At 39.2% G+C, this 23,547-nt stretch overlaps 1 pseudogene; it reads right to left on the reverse strand.

The window, feature by feature from the left end:
* Nucleotides 1–207: 207 nt before the first annotated feature.
* LOC149182924 (tropinone reductase homolog At5g06060 pseudogene) lies at nt 208–1,004 on the reverse strand (annotated as a pseudogene).
* Between the last annotated feature and the right edge of the window lie 22,543 nt (nt 1,005–23,547).

Here is a 23,547-nt window from a genome sequence, read left to right on the forward strand (position 1 = left end):
TGATTGCTTCCAACTCCACTGCGTCCATTACAGTCCCCCCATCACCTTCATATTCAGACCCAACATTTAGTAATTTGTCTCTGCTTGGCTCTCCTGTACAAACGGGTGCTCCAAAAGTGCAGGTCAATTCAATCTATTCTGTGAAACCTTGTTCAAAAGACCCTTGGTATTTTAGAAAAACACAATACTAAGCCTTACTTTCTGGTCTCATATATAGAAACCGTTTACTGTCATTCCTCCATCAACGGAAATAACCTGACCAGTAATATATGAAGCTGCAGGTAGGCAAAGAAAAGCTACGAGGGATGAAACTTCATGAAGCTCAGCAAGACGCTTTAAAGGAGTACGATCAAGTATCTTTTCTACAAACTCTTTGTCTTCCAAGAGCTTCTCCACGAGTGATGTTTTGGTATACCATGGTGCCACACAGTTAACACGTATGTTGTCACTTGCCCACTCACATGCAAGATTCTTTGTGAGTTGGTTCATTGCTCCTTTGCTGGCGGCATATATGGTACCAGAGAAAATAACTACAACACCAGCAACAGATGAAATGAAAACAACGCTTCCCTTTTCTGATGCTTTTAGTAGAGGATGTGACAGCTGAGATGGATGACAAGCTGATTCAAAGTTGGTAGACATAAGAAATGAGAAATCCTCAGCTGTATAACCCATAATGGGCTTCCTCATCTTTGTACCAACATTATTAATCCACATATTGAGTTTCCCATTGCAAAACGAATAACATTTTCAATCAGCTCCTCTCATGCTGAACGAGATGATAAATCACAGACTGTACCATCAACCTGCAGCCCAGATTCCTTCCACTGAGTCAAACATTCATTAAAATCCTTCTCTGCATGCGAACATGTATAAACAGCAGCTCCTAAACTAGTTAATTTCTCCACAACAGCACGTCCAATTTCTTTTGTACCGCCAGTGACTAGGGCCGTCATGCCTTGCAGCGACCACCTCTGTTGTCTGCTACTTAAACTCTTCCCCATCCTACTCTATGTGCATAAAAATACAACCCAACTTTGCAAAACACTTGATGAAATGAGTTCTCGGGATCCTATCTATTATCTCCTGGGCGCGCAGCAACAGACAAATTCAAGACATCTACTGTATAATTGTATGGTTGTTCGCGTATTAGTTCAGGAGTCATATAAAGCAGGGTCCCTTTGATTGAACGAAGCACCATCGTATTGCAAGACATAGCTCTTGCAAATCCAAAAGTCGCAAAGCTTGACAACACCTCCAGCACCATATGAGACCAAATTCAGAAAATCTGAAACAACTTCATTAGGATCCCCGGTAACTGCAACTCATAGACAACTCTGATTTTTCGAGAATCATCTTGTGAGCAACGCTCAAGCGTCCCGCATATGAATCGAAGAGCTCTCAAACACACTAACAGTTACTTGTAAACCCTCTCCAAAGTTTGGAGTTGACAAATACGATTCTGTTGGCTCCGGAGAATAAAATTGCAGGCCCTTTCTTATGCGCTCCTTAACCCATACAAAGCAGGATCTGACTTCATTATTTTGTTCATAGCTTGGGCCAAAAGAGGCGGCTTTGAAACAAGAAAGCAATTACCAAATGCAGAATGTAAATTGTAAGCAAGATCGATTGCAATCATAACACCAGTGGGTGATGAATAAATAAACATATTATCTGTTGTAAAGTCTAAGAATTTAGCTCTCGTACACCGTTCACGGTCATGAGGATCTAATCTATCATGATACCGATTATGTGGACACATATAGATCAACCAAACAGGCAAACCTATCTGCTGCAGTGCCATTTGTATTTATCAATTATGTTCATGCAAACGGCCTGGAATTGCGGTTTCTATTGAGAAGCGCATTATGTCCACTTTATGACCACCGCAACCCTTTGCTTGTACAACTGTCAACCGTTTCTTTGCAAGCACCCATATTTTAATCTATTGCATTACCGCCAATCTTGGAACATGAGTAATACAGAAAGGTAGCTCATTTCCATTCCTTACATAACGATATTTCCCTGGTAATTTTAGCAGAAAATGTTGACCGAATGCTCTCCCTTTCCTGGAATGTCTTGCTAAAAATCTTGATCTTAGAAGTATTTTCTCGAACTGCATATTCTCCATCTGAGGCCCAAACAAATTTGAGTACAGATCCAAAAGATCTATTCCTTCATGCCAGTGTTATATAAATTATGTATTCACCATCACCACATACAACAACAAATCTTCCATTTGGATTAATATTAGCAAAGGGGATCTAAATTTTCCCATAAAGACCCTTCAAACGAGAACGGAATTTGGAGGACAACAGTCAGTCTGGAGCGGAGTTCTTTGAGAAAGACATTGGATATATCCACATTATCAATAAATGTTTTCCCATCAGAGATTGGAGTAAGACGAAATATATCATTAAGGACACTAGACCTGTTCTTCCAGCTATTCCAACCTGCTCAGTCATGCTGAAGATGTCCCTGCTCAGCGAATCCCCAATTTCGTAGCGCTGCCAGTGCAAGATCAGTGTTTCCGCTACGAAATCACTAAAACAGGTGGCGCTGCGAAACTGCTAAAGGATTCATGCGCTGCAAAAACACTTTGCCCTTAAGCTAAACTGAAAAAATTTTTGCAACACTATTTTCAGTGATAACAACACGGATAAGTGATATAGCGATAATTTCAATCACCGATGAGGCATTGATCAAGGTGATCAGAGGTCGGTAAATCGGATCGGATGATACAAAGGGGCCAATGCACCATGCAACGTGCGATTGCGATATGCGATTGAGGCACGGACCCGATAAGGATTATAAAAATGATTTCATATTATTTGAAGTCCGAGCTTAAGGCCCATGATGTGTTTTGCGTGCGTTTTCCTGTGTATTTCCATTATTTGGCTATTTCGGCCAAAGGAAGGCAAAACAATCGGGTGGACATGCCTGTCAATTCCTTTCCATTTGTAAAAAAATTCTTGTAATGAAACAGTCGGTCTCCAATGATGGAGGTGACTGTAACTGATGTATTACAAAAAGCACAGGGAGCTCAATTGACAGGGGGCATGAAGGTTGCAGAGATTCGCTTAGAGGTCAAGCAAAACCAGAAGCTCGTGAGAGCCAAGAGCCAGAGCTAGAGCCAAGAGCCAGAGCCAGAGCTAGAGCCAAGAGCCAGAGCCAGAGCTAGAGCCAAGAGCCAGAGCCAGAGCCAAGAGCCAAGAGCTAGAGCCAGAGCCAAGAGCCAGAGCCAGAGCTAGAGCCAAGAGCTAGAGCTAGAGCCGAGAGCTAGAGCCAGAGCCAAAGAGCTCACAACAGACTTCTAAGAGCCATGGAGCTATAATGAAGCTGTAGAACAACAAAGAGATCAAATGATCAAGTTGTAGCTGGTGTCTGATGTGTGTTGAAGACAGAAGAAGGAGTTCCAGAGACAGTAAGAGAATTCTAAGGGAGTTGGTGCAAGCTAGAGCTCAAGATATCTTAGAGCACTGATTAAAGGAATCTAGTCCAGAGGAACCTAGATCTATCTGCAGATTATGGACACCCAGTGGGATAAGATGGTATTCTAAACCCATAGGTTCAGTTGTAAACCAATGGATTTGAGTGTGGAAATTGTAAAATAATTGAAGCCATAATCCCAAAGAGCCTAATCGAGTTGATTAGTGCACAAGGAGACGTAGCCCAAGATATCAGGGTGAACTCCATATTATATTGTTGTTATGTGTGATTGTTTATTGTTGCATTGCATTTGCTTCTTTATTTGTTGTTATATGTTTTATATCAATCCAAGCAAATAAACTTAAAGCACATAAATAGTTAAAAACAAGCATAAGCATACACCTATTTCAAGCACTTTTAATTCCGCAATTGGTTAATCATAAGCTAGATCTTGGGAATATATAAGCTTTGGAGTGGGAGAGGTTCTTGTAAGCTGACAAGAAGCCTTTAGTGCCCCATTTTAGATCAATGCTGGAGTAGCACTAATAAACTAAAATCATAGGGGGTTGATAGAAAATCCTTAAATGACAATTCTTGGAACTAGACTGCAATGGGAGCGACTCTACCACCTTAGCTTCAGACTCTGATAAATTTGGCATGGCCATGCAAAATAAGTAGACCAACTCAACACGATGTTTCTGACGAGACCCGCTAACTAATTACTACGACAACTTTCCCTATGCTAACTCGAATGTGTTAATCTTGTCATTGGCTGAGCTAGACCTGACTTGGATGACACAATTCTGAAAAAGGAAAGATGGAGTTGATGGGTAATTATGTTATCATGATGGAAGACATTTAGGAATTAATTATTGCTATAATGGGAAATATTTGACAGGAATCTAGGCTGACACCAAAATTATTTCCTAATACTACAGAAATGACTCTTAACACGCGTGACTTACCCGTGCCCCCCCAACCACAAACAGTTGTGGTGTGGTGGAATTAAAGCCCCAACTAAGACTGTTGTATGGATCCTTATTAGGAAAAATTTAAAGATAGACTTATCAGTGAAAAACCAAAGATGAATAAAGGAAAAGAAAAAAAATGATTGACGCAGAAAATGGCGATGCAACTAACTGACTCCTACTGACTTCTCCTAACCCTACCTATGATCCCCTTTCAAAGATCTAATCAATTTTGAGTAACAATATTTTATGTGTGGAAGGGTTTTAGGCATGTGCCATTCACCTAACCTGGTAATAATACTCTATCCATTTGCACAATCTTGGCAACTCCAAACTCCCTTATCTCCACAACAATGAACGGGCCTAACCAGTGCATCTGTAACTTTCCAGGAAACTTCAATGTCAAGCCAGGAGGTAACTCCTCAAATGAAATTGTGTTTATTCATTAATTTTTCTCATGGTTATATACATGAGGGAGTGACTCTTGGGTTTCACCTCCCGATGGCTCTTTGTTTTCCATTATTTACAATTGTTCACCTAATCCCAATGATTAGGTGTCAACATTCCTCCCCTTAATCTGAAAGGATGTTGGTAAGTCCAAGCATCCTTCTGAATCATTCAAGCTTTTCTCTTCCAAGTGCTTTGGTGAAGATGTCTGCAATATTCTAAATAGTGGAACAGTGGTGTAGATGGATTTTCTTGGCCTCAACATGATGTCAAATCAGATGGTATTTTGTATTGATGGGATTCATTCGATCATGGAACTTTGGGTTCTTATCAAACTTTATTGCAGAGATGTTGTCAATCATGAGTGGAGTTGAATGTGCATGTAATACCTGCAAATATTCCAAAATTTTCTTGAGCCACACAATTTATTTTGTTTCCTTAGCTACTGTCACATATTCTACCTTTGTTGTAGAATTTGCTAGAACTGATTGTTTGCGTGATATGTAGGAGACAACTGCTGATCCAAGGCTCATAGCATAACTTGAAGTAGATACCCTAGTTTCTTTGTCTCCATCGAAGTCTGAATCAGAGTATCCAATCAAGCTGAAGTCACCCAACTGTGTATACTTGAGTCCAAATTCTTGGGTTCCCTTCAAGTACTTTAGAACAATTTTTGCAGCAAACCAATGTCCCACACAAGGATTTTTCATAAACCTGGAGAGGATTCCAACAACAAATGAAATGTCTGGTCTGGTAGTAGTCAGGTAGTTGAGACTTCCTACAAGATGTCTATACTTTGTTGCATCCTCAAATTACTTTCCTTCAATGGATGTGAGCTTTAAGTTTTGTTCCATTAGAGTAGTTAGAGGATTGCACTCAGCCATGCCAAACTTGTTCAATGGATCTCCAATGTACTTCTTTTGAGAGAGGAATATAGACTTCAGATGTTGAGTTACTTCAATACCAAGATAGTAGTGAACATATCCCAAGTTAGTCATTTGAAAACCTTTCGTCAATTCTTTCTTTATGGATGCAATGTAGATTTCATTGTTCCATGTCATCAAAATATCATCTACATATATCACAAGATATACAATTGTTTTTCCAACTTTCTTGACAAACAAAGTTGCATCATCAAGAACATAATGCTTGAAGTTGAGTCTCAGAAGATTCTTAGTTAACTTTTCATACCAGGTTCACAGTGCTTGCTTGAGGCCATACAAGGATTTCACAAGTTTTCATAATTTATGTTCATGTCCCTTCAGAGAAAATCCTTCAGGCTGGGACATAAAAACATTCTCTTTCAGATCTCCATTCAAGAAAGCAGTTTTTACATCCATTTGATGGACTTTCTAACTGTTATGAGCTGTTAGTTCAAAGAGTGTCTGAATGGTAGCCCATTCCATTGTGGGTGAAAAAGTTTCCTCATAATCGACCCCTTCCTTCTATGAAAAACCTTTTGCTGCAAGCCTGGCGTTGTGCTTGTCAAGTGAGTCATTAAATTTATACTTGTTCTTGTAGACCCACTTGCAGCCAATTGGTTTGGTTCCCAATGGAGGATCAACCAGCTTCTAAGTGCCATTATTTATCAAGGCATCATACACCTTTTGCATCATTTCTTTATGTTCATCATGAGAAGTGACTTATTTAAAGGAAATTGCCTCAAATTCTGTAGACAAATTCAATTCACAATCATAAGAAACATCCATATCAATAAGTGAATCAGAATAATCTACATCACCTCCATTTTGCCTAGTTGAATTTCTTGTTCTTGTATTTCCAACCTCATCAGGATGAACACTTTCAAGTGTCTTTGTTAGCCACTTTGGGAGACCTTTCTGATATGGTCCAGGCTGCTCAGTTGATTGTGTTGGGACTGAATCAAGATTGAATCTCCCAATTTTGTCAATCACATCACTCAAAGTATCATCAGTGATTGGAGTTTCATGTGGGGGAGAGAGTGCTTCAAAAGAAGATTCCACATATTGATCTAGTATAGGAATCCCCCCTTCAAGATGTGGATGAAAAATTCTTGAAATGATTTTGCATGTCCGAATCTATCCAAGCGATCAAGTTGTTGCTCAACAACATTGTCAACTTTGGAAGATTCAAGAAATATTACATCTATAGATACAACAAACTTTTTATTAACTTCATCATAGAGACAATATGCTTTGGAGGTATTTGAATACCCCAAGAAGATACACTTATGACTCCTTGCATGAAGTTTGTTTCTATGTACCTTTGATATCAAGGCATAACAGGTGGAACCAAAGACCCTGAGATGCTTTACCAGGAATGTGGCCATATCACATTTCATGAGTCTTGTTTCTAATAACATTAGATGGACATATATTCTTTACATATACAACACATAGAATTGCATCAACCCAAAACATCAATTTTGCATTCTCGAAAAACATCATGGAACATACCATATTTAAGATTGTTCTATTCATTCTTTCAGCTAATCCATTATGTTGGAGATTATAAGGCACAATTGTTTGATGTTTGATCCCATGCTGGCGAAGATAGTTTTCAAATTTATTTGAAGTCTATTCTTTTCCATTATCAGTTTGAATCGACCCAATATGATATTTTTCATCATTTTCAATCCATGTATGAAATTTCTTGAATGTTTTAAAAGCATCAGATTTGTTCTTCAATAAATAAACCCAACACATTCTGGTGTAGTCATCAATAAATATCATCATATATTTATTTCCATTTGCAGAAGGAACATGCATTGGACCATATAAATTTGAATGAATGAGTTCAAGTTTTCTACATGCTCTGGAATGTGAATCATGAAAATATTGTTTGTTATGCTTTCCCAGAATGAAAGCATCACATTGCTTACATTTCCTAGGAATTGTAGGCAAACTAGTAACATCTTTTTTCTTCAACACACAAAGAATTTCATAGTTAAAGTGTCCAAATCTAGCATGCCATAAAAGACTTGATGGAAATGTACCTTCATCATAATGATAACTGTATGAGAAATTCTATGCACGAGCAAAGGTACCTTACAGCTTGAGAAGCCTTTCTTCTTCTTTCCCTGTCATGACAAGTGAGTGATATGATGCTTTTCTCACCTCTACCTTGCCATCAAACATATGAATGGAGTGTCCTTGCTGGTGGGTGTGGACCAAGGACAACAAGTTTCTCCTCGGTTGTGGGAGATATAAAACATTATGCAGAAGAAAGGATGGAAGACTAGGAAATTTGAGCCTAATTGTACCAAGCCATGATGGCTTGAGTTCTTATTTGTCTGCAAAGTATACTACTCCATCAACATTGTCAGTAAATACTTCAAAAATTTATCTTCTAAAGTCATGTGGCAAGTTTCTCCTAAATCAAGCAACCAATCATTTTTCCAAGAAGCAAGTGAATCATTAAACAAGTCTTCATTTACTCCAATATTACAATGTGCCGCAACATAGTAAGCAGATTCAGGTGATTTACTTTCTCTTTATCATTGGTTTTACCTTTGGGTTGATTTCTTTCCTGCTCAATTTTGTCCCAAGGCAACTTTCATGTGGATGCATCATGTGATCCATCTCTATTGCAACGTATGCAATGAAGATCAATTTTTTCTCCTTGAGAGTGTCAGCCCCCCTGCCTCTGAAATTTCTTCTTCCTCTTCCTCTTCGACCACCTCTTCCTTTGGAAGAATCTTGAGCATGATTCTTCTCTCTATGTGCAAGACACGCAACTTCTTCAGAAGACTGAGGAGATGTCTTTCTTCCCAAAATCTTTCTCTCTCTCAGCAAATTTATTTACAAGGGAGTCGAAGGTAATTTCTTTGAGGTTTCTATTTGCTTGTAATGACTCAAGATAATTTGAATAAGTGGGATAAAGTGCCTTGACAAAAGCTATCAGAGGAATGTATAGTTCAACATTAGTTACTTCGATATCATGCATAGTAGATTTTACTTTTGATGCAAGAGCAAGAGGATCATCATTTTGTAATTCAAGGCTGAACAATTTAATCATCAATTGGACAACTTCAAGTGCAAAGTGTGAGTCATAGATTTCCTTTAATTTTTGTAAGGCTTCAAAAGCATTCGAAAATGGTGAAATATGGTGACTCGCCTCTTCACTTACAGATGTTTCAATCAAGGCATAGGCCTTGTTCTTCTTGTTTTCCCAAATGGTGAATTCATTTTCTGAGGTAGGCTTTGCCAATTCATTATTTCCTTCTCCTACACAAATGCCTTTCTACAACTCATTGAAAATGAGAATATTTTTTATCTTCTGAGACCACTCAGGATAGTTCTGCTTCCTGGTGAGAAACACTCCCACAATAGATATTAATGAATGCATTTTAAAATCCGCGCGCTGTAAAAAAAGTTGCACTTACTGTGGCAAAAATGCACTTTTGGTGGTAATTTCTTGTAAAAAAAAAAACACTGATATATATAGGATAGAGGTATGATTTGGGGAAGGTGATATATGTAACACGATATATATATATATATATATATATATATATATATATATATATATATATATATATATATATATATATATTACTGCGGAGATATATAAGAGATATGACCGAGCGCTAAGAGTAGTACGATAACTATAATACCATTCAACGTATTATGGATAGCGTGGAGGTGATACCATATATGGTGGATTCAATGTATACCAACATACAAAACAGATATATGGAATCGATATACCAACATACAAAATGAGGAGGAGGAGTCAATATATGGAATCGATATACAAGCATACCAGGTGTGAAGAGTGTTTTATCTTCCTGCGTGGAGGCACCAAGTTTGAGACCCACAAAGTAGCAAAGATGAATAGTCAGTGGCAACCACATTCAAACACTCTACCCACAGATGGAGGAGTCAACAAGATTTGCAGAAGGAGAAGTAGACAATGTATGCGTATGGGAGTAGTGTATGCACCATGGCTGCGAGGTATGCCTGTAGAAGTGAGTTAGAAGAGTGTCTTCCCTATTAGAAATGGATGGCAAGAAAATTCAAGGTCAGAGTGTTCGTGTTAACTCTATGGCACAAGGAGTGGTGGGAACTACAACTAAGGAAAACAAAATAGTGTGCAAGGGTATAGGCTGGACGAGAGTTGAGAATGCAATTGGAGAGCACGCTGGTGGAGGGAGAGTTTATGGAGTCTGGGTATATGGAGGTCGAGGCATGTATGGCATAGTAAGGAAAACAAAATGACTGTTGGCACCCACAATGAGTAAGGAAAACAAAGCGAGCGATGGGAACTGCTCACAACGCTGACAAAATGCAGGAGCAAGGAGTGTATGGGGTGTTATGCCTATAGGAAACGATTAGTATGGGTAGCAACGTACCAGTTGAAGGAGAATCCATAGAGTGTCATTCCAGAGAGAAGAGTATAGGAATGAAGAATAGGGTAGACTACAGAAATGGAGAAGACTGCAGAAACGGCATAAGGGAATTACAAGGGTAGGAAAGCTAAAAATAGAACTGGCTCTGATACCATGTCAGGCCAGGAGGTAACTCCTTAAATGAAATTGTGTTTATTCATTAATATTTCTCATGGTTATATACATGAGGGAGTGACTCTTGGGCTTCACCTCCCGATGGCTCTTTATTTTCCATTATTTACAAGTGTTCACCCAATCCTAATGATTAGGTGACAACATTAAGGAACTTACTGTCATATAATAGAACATGCCCACCGACTGTGAATGACTTCTTATTAATATGTCAGTCATGCCACATCTTCTGCCTATTGTAAAATGTAAGTAGGTTTAGTCTTCATAATGAAATGTAATTATGATCTTTGTAAATGATGAAATGAAGAGAATAAAACTATTTTTGTAATTCCTTGCTTCATGGGTTTCATGAGCACGAGTATTTATCTAGTTGGCACCCATTAAGACCCTTAAGATTTATCATTAGATTCAAAGAGTCAAAGCCATGAACGGAGAAGCCCTTCTTGGGATATGTCAAATGTATTAGTCTATAATAGCCCTCCAATGACAACAACAAAGTCTTCCTCTTCATGTTGGCTTCAAGTCATGACAACTAACTCATGTCGGCTTATATATGAAGGACAAACCACTATAAATAGAAACCTCAACCTAGTTAAAAAAGACAAAAAATTGAACATCATTTTTCTGAGTTTTTTGGATGATTGTAATGGAAAACAAGTTCGATTTATCTCTTATTCACATAACCATTTCAATGAAGGCTGTAGTTTAGTGAGAGGCAAGGGAATTTAGATCCCTATGAGATTAAGGTCACAATGAAAACAAATAGGTGCCAAGTAAGTATGTCAAGTTTGGATAAAGAAGGGAAGGATTGTGAGGAAGAAAGGAAGGGATAGTAAGGATGATATCGGTCAATAGAAGCTCAAATCTCTTTCTCAGTTTCAAATGGATGCATTACAGTGACAAGAAGAGAAGCAAGTTCAAATCATAGTAAAAAGGGTTCATTATTGTGAAAAGAAAGGTGGTCTCGATGAAGGGCAGTGACTTTAGTTCAAGACTCGGTGCCACCGCTGAAGTAGAAGGTGTTATACTCCTATACTAATAGTGTTGAAAAGTGTGCAACAAGAAATGTTTTTGAGAATGCAACAAGATGATGGAGCTTAGTGAAAAGAGTCGGCTTCACTAAGTGGGCCCATAGGCAAATTATGGCACAAGTTCTATTTTTGGATCCCAATAGGGATGATCACAGCAAGAGTGACAACAGCAGGGATGATCACAATAGGAGTGACCACAGCAAGAGTGATCACAGCAGGAGTGATCAAAGTCTATTTTTAGACTGGCTGTCAAAAATAGAAAAGTCAAATATTATTGTCTCATAATAATATTTGGACTATAAACTTGATCTTATTCTCTTGGAGCACTTCAGTTTGAGCTATAGATGTGGCACATGCAGCTGTCAGAAGGAAGTACGCTTTCTTTGTGGGTCAGTTGAGTTGTTGCATGCATGACTTCAGTTAGAACTCAATCAGTTGAGTTTGGTGGAGTTGATTGTAGAGTTGATGGAGTTGTGTTCAGTTTGACTTGGTTAAACTAGTTGTAATTAGTCTAACTGCAAATAGACTAATGATGAGTTTTTAAACTAATTATTAACTCATAATGCAACTATAGAATACATCAATTAACTCAGTTGCATGTCAGTGCATGTTCAGTTCAACAGGGACAGGTGTTAGAGGATCAGATTGCTATCAGTTGTGACTATAGTTGTGCATGACGATTTGCACAATCAAAGGGATTGAGTATGCCAATGAATTGGCCAATACCAAGTATTATAGCCTCTGCTCACATCTTTCCCAGTGTGAGTGATTCTTTTGAGGTTAAATACGAGTTTGGTAAACCATTCTCATTAATTCTTGAGCAGGTATTGAGCTGTGGAGGCAGGCAAGCACTGGGGGAGATTTGGAGATCAGATCTGAGTTGTATTGTGTGTAGCATGTGGAGATAGTACTGAGTACTTGTGAGGAGTATTGTACTATGTAATGTTACATGATTCAATCACTATAATATACAGATAGTTGGGGTTTTTAGCGAGATGCTTTCCCCGGGAAAATATTGTGTTGATATGTGTGATTGATGCTTCTATGTATGCCTGTGAATGTTTCTGCTTCTGTAAATTGATGATCAACGTAGAGGAGGTTATGTATTATGCATGTTCCACTTATAAGTGTATAATCAGGATAATCTCTGTGAATATGTGTCATATTATTCAAAATTTCTACATGGTATCGGAGCAAGCTGATTTGTAGAAGAAGTTCTACATGATATCAGTGTTGTATTGATCATCAGATCTATTATTCAGAAAGTGTTTACATTTTATTTCTTCAGACAGAGTCTGTGATCGGGCCAGGTAGCCTCTGGATTCATCCTTCTTTTGGAAGGTGAGATATCCGGTAAAAGCCCATACAGTCAATCTCTGTACGAGAAATACTTTGTTCTCACCAATTCTATATCGGAAGTGGTTGAGTTTTTGAGCTGGTGGAATTCGAATTTAATTCCAAAGAAAGAGATAAAACTCAGAAACATTAAGTGTGAGAATGGAGACAGTATGCCCCAGTATCTCACGAAGTTCACCCAATGCCGGGATGAGCTGGGAAGTGTGGGGGTAACTGTTGAGGATGAGGATATGGTGAGTCTAGCACTCCTTGGCCTTCCTAAGAGTTGGCATAGCTACCAGGACTCGGTGAATGGAAGGGAGAAATTGCCAGGATGGGAGAGATTTTGGTCAGATCTTGTGCAAGAGGAGATTAGACGGTGCACCAGAGACAGTTCTTCATCTATGCATGATGAGGAGAACTGTGCCTTAGCGAGTAAGATGAAGAGGGGGAAGGGGAAGGTTTCTCTTTCCAAATCCAGTTCTTCCAATGATGGGAAGAAGGTTGACAAGGTGAAGATGAGATGCTTTCGTTGTCATGAGTTGGGTCATTATGCTACTAATTTCCCAAAGAAGAAGTCCAAGAAGGGATCCGGGGAAGGATCTGAAGGTGAGGCACTTACTTCACAATTTGAGTTGGACTTCACACTCTTCGCATGCATGCTTTCATCCATGGTGGGAAGTGGTTGGTTTCTTGACAGTGGAGCTTCTTTCCACATGACCGGTGACAAGAGTTTGTTTAGTACTTTGGAGGAGAAAGATCTCCAGATACTCATAGTGATGGGTAATGATGAGAAGTATAGTGTCTCAGGTGTAGGCACGGTTATTTTTCAGAGGGAGCATGGAGCTCGCCTTACCTTGACTGATGTCAAGTATGTACCAGGACTGAAGATAAACTTAGTGTCGATCGCGATGCTGGAAGATAGAGGTTATGATGTAGTCTTCAGTAAGGGAAAGGTTTTCCTTAGACACATCATCACTAGACAGGTGACGCAGATTGGTTCACAGGTCAAGAACCTGTATGCTCTTGAGGTTCAAGATGCATGCAAAGCCTTGAGTAGTGAGGCAACTGATGGAGACTTGGTGGTTGAGAGGGAGCGTATATTACCTCTCAACATGTAGAGCCAGAAGAAGTCTTAGACTATTGTGGAGGAGCCACGATTGGTGCAGCAGCTTCAGGAGGTTGTGGAGCAGCCACAACAAGGGAAGCTGAGTGGAGATTGAGTAGAGACATCTACTCATGCAGAGACCTCTAGTAGGGGGAAACTTCGAGCTAGGTGGGCTGAGGGATTGCATGCAGCCATACCTCTAGGTAGGAGGTGGGGTGATGTGGATTGATCGTCCCAAGGAGGAGGGGCAAGATCCTTCAGGTACCCAACCTCTTGGATGAGACCTTGCTGCGGGAGCCCCAATGTGTAGTAGTAGGAACTGACTGATTGGGTAGAGATAGATGCGGATGGAGCGGCAGAGAGAGCAACAGTGCAAGGAATCCCAGGACAGTTGTGGAGTACTAAAAAGGTATGTTTTTGATGATCATTTCAATGGCTTTTCAGTAGAACTTGTAAACATTTTTGCATCATGAACTTGGAAAACAATAAAGAATTATAACAAAACATGTGAGATAAATATGCAAGACTTAACCACTGATAATTGTCATTTTCCTATGCAGGAAAGGGTGAAAACAAGGAGTTGTTATTCCAAAGAAAAATACAAGGACAAGGTAACTGCTGTCCCTTTGACAGGAGACCGAGTGCAAACAAGGCTAAGCAGATCAAAGCAAATCGGCCCGGAAAAGGAGGAGAAGACACCAGCTCGGCGTGGGAGAAAAGAAATGATTAAGGATTAAAAGTTTGGTGAATCCCTCAGGATCTTTGATCCTGAGGGATCGTTGCTTTATCTATCTTGTTACTTAGACATCTCCGCCATCACCCCTATATAAAGGGACAGCACTGTTAGCTTTGAGGGGATTCTTTTATGTAATTTCTATTAAAGATCAAAACTTTGATCATCGAGTCTCGTTAAGAACTGGTTCATTGTACTTTTTTTTCATGCATTAATACAAACTTGGTGGTTATCTTATCTCTGCGTCTGGATTAACCTAAAGCGGTGTAACCTTGGAGGCTAAGGGCCCGGCCCCGGAGGACACTTGCTTCTGTATCACTACAATTTGATTTCTGCGTGATTTGCTTATCGTCGTTATTTGGTAATTTGATATGCTTTATAAGTTTACATCACATGCTCTGTTAAGATTAATTCATTAAGGCTTTTACAGACAGAGCTGTTTTATTGACTCTGCATTATATTACTAATCCTTTCAGAGTTGATTGAATATTATTAGTCTTGACCAAATATTGTTACTGTTTTGTTACAGAGCTTTTGTGCTGTACATTCATGTTATATAATTCATCCGAAAGTTGTGTTCTTTACGATTGTTGGATTCAAAAGTAATGTTGTTCTATTTTGAAATGCAGTCGTATTCCTGTTAATTAAGATTGATGCTAGATCAGATTACTATTCAAGCGTGTTGTGTGCGTATATGATTTCCAAACGTTGTTCCATTAGTGTGTGCTGCTTGATTTGCCTTGAGAATGAAAGATTGTTGTTTGATTACGATGAGTGCATTTGAGTTAGTAGATTCAGTTTGATTACTGCTCACGAGACTTAGTTGCTTAGTTGCTGTTCCATTTCAGAATTGCTGTTCCATTTTAGAATTGTTGTTCCATTCCAGATTTGTTGTTCAATTTCTTATTTGTTGTTCCATTTTTCTATCTGCCATTTCATTTACTCGCATTTGTTGTTTTGGTGTGAGAGACGATTTGTGGTTGTAGTGAGCCTCGGCATTTACTGTCTAGCTCCTAGACCCGTGGTCCATGCTCTAATTTCCTTTCCATCAGTTTCCAAAGGGATGGGTTGTCGCTGCCGAACCCTTGACTGATAAGTTGCCTAGTTTTCTGAGTGTGTGATTTATTCCTTTGAAGTAACTTAGTTATAGACAAGCATCCATTTACTCTTGTATTTTTTAACGTTGTACTACTAGCATTACTCTAACAAATGATAGCCTCAGACTGAGACACTCTTTGAAATAACCAAACGCTCTTGGATTGACATATTAATGTGAGGTAATTAGAGGTGAAAGAGACCCTTTTTATAGCTCCACATTTTGGCGTCGTTGTCGGGGAAAGAGTGTAGCCATTTGTCTTTTTCAGAGTAGTGTACGAACCTGCTAGGGAAGAGTTGGATCTTAAAAACGGAAGGTAAGAACCTACGTACGGAGCATGTAAAAGCCCTGCTCCACTGTCCGCTTTCCTAACAGATTTGTTGTTGCTTTGTTTGAATAGAATTTAGTAGTTCATTTGAGTGCATGACTAAGCAGAAAAAACCAGAAAAGAATATCAAACCTCCACCCAAACCTGAAAAAGCTAAGGGCCCGGTGACCCTTGGCCGAACAACCTTCATAGACGAAAACTATAAGAAAACAGAATCTCAGCCATCAGTAGGCCCTAGGAAAATCATTTCTAAATAGCCTACTAGTTCCCTTCAGGCCACAGGATCACCATCTGTAGCCTTTGCTGAGGTGCATAGTCAAACTGAAGAGCAGGACTTTCAAGAAATTGAAAATTCTACTCCAGAACTATTGTAGGAAGGGAATTTCAGCAACCTTTGTGAAGGAGAAGGAGAAACAGGGGAAACTGAGGAATCAAAATCTCCTATTAGAACAAATCAGCCATTAAATAGCCCAGATAAGGGGAGCACTGCAAAAATCATTGTTGACGGAACCCAATCCCCTTAGACGTCAGGTATTCTCATTATCCCATATAAAGGAAGTGTTATTAAAACTATCCCTGTCAAAGCCATTCCCTCTCAACCTAGGAGTACCCTCTTAGATATCCCAGAAGGTTATTGGCATATATTCAATCCTATGGCTCAAAACCAGCCAAACACTCAAACCTCTACATTACAATATCTTATAGTGGATTCTGTGGCAAATGCGCCCATGAAAGCTATCCCTCTTCAACATATCCCTACATTTCACGGTCTCACATCAAAAGATCCAGATGCATTTTTATTCAAATTTGACGTGTTGTGCAGGGGATATGGTTACACCACCGATCCCAAAAAATTGAAATTATTTCCCTCTACATTAAAAGGGGCTGCTTTAAGATGGTTTATGGGACTAGGTGGTGGGGTCATAAACAATTGGGATCAAATGAAAGAATGTTTCTTAAAAAAATATCAGGATTATTATAGGTCTAGAGAATTAAAGGACGAAATATTCCAAATGACAGCCAAACCGAATGAAACATTAGAGGAGTATGTGGAACGTTTTCAGTACAATCTACGAAGATCTCCTTATGCATCACTACCTTTACCTGATAATGTGTTAAAAACTGCATTGATAAGGGGCATGAAGGAACAATGGATTGAAACACTAAACATCATGGGAAAAGGGGATATTTATCAATAGAATTTTGCTGACATCATTGATTTATGTATCAGGAGTCCGAGAGACAGCACAAGAGTAAAATCGGCAGAACATGATCGGTTTGTAAGAGATAACAAAATACCAACAGAAGGAGTAACACGTGTAGAGATTGGAAATTTATTGGAAAATTTTAAAACTAATATTCTGGGGACACTAACTACACAACTTGATATTATGCAGGCTAAACAGAAGTAGATGGAGGCAGAACAGAATTTGGCGATCTTCTGTCCCCGATGCAGGAAAAAGCATAGTCACAAGGAATATCCACTGGATACAGTCCAAACATGCGCCATATGCACAAAAGATCACCTTATGGAGAGCTGCCCCTCACTTCCTGGATTGAAAGCGGTATATAAGGAAGCGGAAGAAGAGCCAGAATCGGTGTACTTGATCAACCAGCGCCGCCAGTGGCAGCCGAGACAATCTGGTATGTTTCCAGATCCAACTTCTTCTTTTCACCCTCCACAGTATAATGCTCAACAATATAGTATGTGGCAAAGTCAGTCCCAACCCCCATTTTCAAACTGGTCACCACAGCCGTTTCCTTCTTCAAACCCGTGGCTGAATTAGACAAGCCAATCTGGTTGGCTGAATTTCCCTTACACTCCACCATATTGGAAAAATAGCCCATATCCTCCACAATGGACTTCCCCTACTTCACAAAGTTCACCCTGGCAGACAAACTGGCAAAGACCGATGCACCAGCCAGTAGGAACTATTCCACTCCCTCAACCTACTCTGCCAGCCTTACAACAAAATCCCCAGTCTAATCTGATACCGCAACTCCCAGCCCAACCCAACCCCAATCCAAATAATAGACCGGTCCAATCTCTCCAATTTATAGAATCACCATAAATAGGACCCGACCTGAGGGAGTGTAATGATCTTCAGTTACGATCTGGACATATTATTGAAACTGAGGGAGATAAAACAGTTCATATTGAAGATCAGTTACCAAGAGAACATCAGTTGCAACAAGAGGATGTAAATAAGCAGCAGAATCATAATCAAGCAACCACATCCTCTCCTCCGTTCCCAGAACGATTAGTCATACCTTGACCTTTACAGTACCCTGACTTCGACATTCTGGGAGAATTACAAAATCTGTACATAAAAATCCCATTCCCCCAAGCCATTCAAGACATTCCTATATATGCAAAAACTATCAAAGAATTGTGCATAAAGAAACCAAGGAGGAATATAACAAATAATCCAAGAGTCCAAGTAGTCGGTACTTTATCTGATTTACTATCAGGGAAAGAAACACCCATTAAATATGAAGACCCAGGAAATCTAATTGTAACTATTCAAATTTATGGTCAGACCCTGTCTAATGCCTTAGTTGATCTAGGAGCTACAATTAATATTTTAACAACCACTACTTGCCAAAAGCTCGACATTACATCTGTAGAACCCACCTCTACTTTGTTAGAATTGGCTGACCGATCTGTGGTTAGACTGGAGGGTACTCTACATGATGTCATGGTCTCTATAGATTCCTGGGAATATCCAACCGATTTCTTGATAATTAATCCAAAAACCCGACTTGATGGACACTCGCTAATCCTAGGTAGACCTTGGCTTGCCATTGCCGATGCTTACATTGGTTTCCGATAAGGAAATATGACCATAACCAAAGGACCAAATATCAAGAATTTAGTTCTATATCCTCCAACGCAGCCAAGTGTCACAATAATTAAAACTAACAAGCACCCTGTATCTTACCTTACTGATAACATTAGATCTCCATTAACTATACAAGAGGCACTTGATTTTAAAGATCAAACAGAAGATGATTCCATTAACAACTTCATTAGTCAAACTGAATCCGAATCCTGTATAGTGTCACATGATAGAAGCAGCATTTGATAATGAATTAGAAGAAGATCCTCTGAAAGATACACATGACCAAACAATACCTGTTACTTTTGTTGCAAATAGTAAAATTGTGGAAATTGAACCGGGAAAAACTTTAAATATCAATGCCAACCTCACACCTGAACAAGAAACGAGCCTCATCCATTTGTTAAGAAAATATCAAGAAGCATTTGCATGGGATTACCCTGATATGAAAGGAATCGATCCCCAATTATGTACACACCACATTTATATAGAAAAGGATGCCAGACCTGTTCGTCAACCGCAAAGGAGACTTAATCCTCATCTAAAGGATGCGGTAAAAGCTGAACTTCAGAAACTTTTAGATATCATTTTTATCTATCCTATTTCTGATAGTAAATGGGTCTCCCCGCTTGTGGTGGTACCAAAAAAGAATGGGAAATGGAGAATCTGTGTGGATTACAGGGAACTAAATAAAGCAACACAAAAATATCACTTTCCTCTCCCATTCATAGACCAATTATTAGATACTTTAGCAGGAAAGAAATTCTTTTCTTTCCTGGATGACTTCAGTGGATACAATCAGATTCAGATTGCCCCTGAAGACCAGGACAAAACTACTTTTACTTGTCCTTGGGGAACATTTGCCTATCGAGTTCTACCTTTTGGCTTATGTAATGCTCCTGCCACATTCCAAAGGGCTATCCTTAGCATTTTTGCAGATTTAATAAATGATGGACTTGAAGTATACATGGATGACTTTACACCATATGGATATGATTTTGATCCAGCACTAGACAACCTAGAAAAAGTCCTACAACACTGCATAGCTACCAGGCTTTGCTTAAGCCACGAAAAATTTTACATGATGATGACTGAAGGACTTATCCTAGGATACCATGTTTCAGCAGCCGGCAGTCGGATAGACCCAGCCAAAATCCAAATACCTTTGCTTATTCCCACTCTTACTACTCAAACAGAGGTACGCAGCTTTCTTGGATTTTCTGGTTATTATAGACGATTTATAGAACATTATTCGCAAATTGCTACACCTTTATATGCACTAACTGGTAACGTTGATTTTCTTTGGATAGAAAAATGTGAGCGTGCTTTCAAGGATTTAAAAAATATCGTATCCACAGCCCCAGTCCTTCGAGGACCAAACTGGGATTTGCCATTTCAGATATCATCTGATGCCTCAGATACAGCCATTGGCGCAGTCCTTGGGTAGGAAGAGGATAGAAAACCATATGCTATCTATTACATCAGCAAAAATTTATCCCCTACTAAATTAAATTACACTGTTACTGAAAAAAAATTCCTAGCTGTAATACATGCTATCAATAAGTTTAGACATTATATTACAGGCTATCCTGTTATCTTGTATACAGATCATTCTGACATAAAATATTTAGCAAATAAGCCTGTCACAAATGCCAGAATAACTAGATGGTTGATTTTATTGCAGGAATTCGATATCACAATCAAGGATCGGCCTGGCAAAGAAAACCCTGTAGTCGATTTTCTCTCAAGAATGCCAAAGCCAATTGTTGCAGTAGCAGTTGAAGATCAATTGTCGGATGAACATCTATTTGTTGTTGCCGTTCAAACACCCTGGTATGCAGATGTTGCCAATTACCTCGCAGTAGGTAAACTACCAAAACACCTAACCCCTAATGAACATAAACAGATTTTTCAGAAGAGTACTCGATTCTCGTGGATTGGGGGCTATTTGTTTCACACAGGGGAAGACATGCATATCAGGAGATGTGTTCGAGAAGATGAAATCTTTGACATCTTAAAAGCATGTCACAGTGGACCATGTGGTGGACACTTCGCTGAGCATAGAACTGGACATAAAGTACTGCAGACAGGGTATTATTGGCCCACAATTTTCAGAGATGCAAAGAAATTTGTCCAAGCCTTTGATAGCTGCCAGCGAGCAAGACGTCCTGGTCAATCTGACGAGATGCCTCTGAAACCACAGTTAGTCATTGAACCATTCGAGCGATGGGCTCTTGATTTCGTTGGACCCATCAACCCATCATCAAATCAGAAAACATATATCTTGGTGGCAACAGAATATATCACCAAATGGGTTGAAGCAGAAGCATTTCCAAGAGCCACAGAGGACTCTGTCATACAGTTCATGTTCCATCTATTTGTACGTTATGGCCTTCCAAGGGAAATAATTACAGACAGAGGACCACAATTTGCTGGGAATAGATTAGCTGCAACACTCAAAAATTATCACGTCCATCATAAAATCACTACTCCATACCACCCACAGGCGAATGGACAAGTAGAAAGCAGCAATAAGGTAATAGAATCAATCCTAACGAAAACCATTGCGTCACATAGGTGTGATTGGGCTGCCAGACTACCTGAAGCACTCTGGGCCTATTAAACAACATGGAAAAGCACCACTGGTTACTCACCTTATCAATTAGTGTTTGGAAAACAACCCATTTTTCCCATAGAATTCGAAATCCAAACATTACGAACAGCACAGGAAGTTGGATTAGATCTAAACGAGGCACAGAATAATCGACTACAGCAGATCAATGAGTTGGACGAAATCAGGCTCTCTGCACTTCAAAATACAACACTGATTCAACAACAGCGAGCTAAATGGCATGACGCGCTCATTAAAAACAAAGTCTTCCATGAGGGAGACTGGGCTCTGTTGTACGACTCTCGGTTTCGGGACTTCTCTGGGAAACTCCAGACTCATTGGTTGGGACCATACGAAATCCAGAAGGTACATGACAATGGAACCCTTACTCTAATCACCATTGACAGTTCTGGATATGCCTTCAAAGTAAATGGCCACCGAGTTCATCTCTATCGCAAACCACTCACTCGGGAATCCTTCTGCCAGCAGCTACGCCGAGACACTGATATGGAGATTTTGGGAGAGGAAGAGAAGTCTTCCTCACCTTTAATTCATTAAGCAATTCATTTCTTTTTACAATTTGTACATAAGTTCTTTGTGTTGTTCTTGTACATATGTTTGAACTAATGTTTCCCTGTCATTTTTGCTGCTCCTTTTTTTTCAAAAGAACAACATTTCGATTTTTGTCGTTCCATTTCCAAAAGAATGGCATTTGTGTGTTTCTGTTGTTCCTTTCCTAAAAGGAAAAACATTCTTGATTTTCTGCTGTTCCTTTTCAAAAGGAACAACATTCTTGATTTTCTGTTGTTCATTTTCAAAAGGAACAGCATTCTTGATTTTCTACTGTTCCTTTTCACAAGGAACAACATTCTTGACTTTTTGTTGTTCCTTTTCAAAAGGAACAACATTCGTGATTTTCTGATGTTCCTTTTTCAAAAGGAATGGCATTTTCTTGTTCTGCTGTTCCTTTTCTAAAGGAACAACATTTCGATTTTTGTTGTTCCTTTTTCAAAAGGAACGGCACTGCTCTGTGTTTGCTGTCCCTTTTCCAAAGGAACAACATATTTTTTATTTCTGTTGTTCCTTTTTCAAAGGAATGAAATTTTTGCGTCTTTTGCTGTTCCTTTTTCAAAGGAACAACATTTTTCATGGCTGTTGTTCCTTTTTCAAAAGGAACGGCATTTCGAGTGTTTTGCTGTCCTTTTCCAAGAGAATAACATTTTTTTTTAATTTCATTGGTGTGTTCTGCTATTCCTTTTTCAAAAGGAACAGCATTTGCACTTTTGATATCTATGCTCCTTTGTTGTTCCTCTTTCCAACAGGAACACCACTAGCATACTTTTTCTCTCCTTGTGAAACAGCTCATTCCTTTTGCTGATCTAAATTGAGGATGCTTCTTGCTCCTATTCTTTCAAAGTCTTTAAGATACAGCTATGCACTTATGCAATGAACACAAAATCACAACATACTGAAATCCGCAAATTATAAATCGCTATCTTTATAAGGCTCTGTATTGGTAAGAGGACAAAAGGAAGGACACACTTATTCATCATCTTTTGCTGTCATTGTCTTACTAATTTTGCTTTGATTGGTTATCTTTATCATGACAATCCCTTTAATCCTCTTTGATTATTGTTTAGGAATAAGAGCAAAGGGTTTATATCTTCCTATTGAGATGATAAGACTTCTTCCACCATTCCTACTCTTAAGGAGTGTTGAACCACCCTTTGTGTATAAATAAGGAAAAGTGCTTTATGAAAAAGAAAAAAGTAAAAATGAATTATAAGTTTTCAAATGCAGGATAGGGGGTCTCATCAAGAGCCAGCCTACCATGATCATGAGGATGGAAGTGAAGTGGCATTCCCACTATGGCCACCACACCAGGGATATGGTCCAAAAGGTATATCAAATAAACAAACCTTGGAACAGGAGGTCTCATCACGAGCCGGCCTGCCCACTTTTCGCTCCTTCCTCGTGAATGGCATTATGGCTAACTGGTTACCAAGCCAGCGTAATGGCCTACACTTTGACATTACACTCCTTAATATACACATAAAGGATCATGGTTCCAGGGGTGAAATAAACAACTCTGCCAAGGTTATGGACACCTGTCAGCAGCAA

This window comes from Pinus tabuliformis, chromosome 3_2 (assembly GCF_031772625.1).
Source record: "Pinus tabuliformis cultivar Carrire ecotype Pingquan chromosome 3_2, CPIR1, whole genome shotgun sequence".
NCBI classification, from domain to species: Eukaryota; Viridiplantae; Streptophyta; class Pinopsida; order Pinales; family Pinaceae; genus Pinus; species Pinus tabuliformis.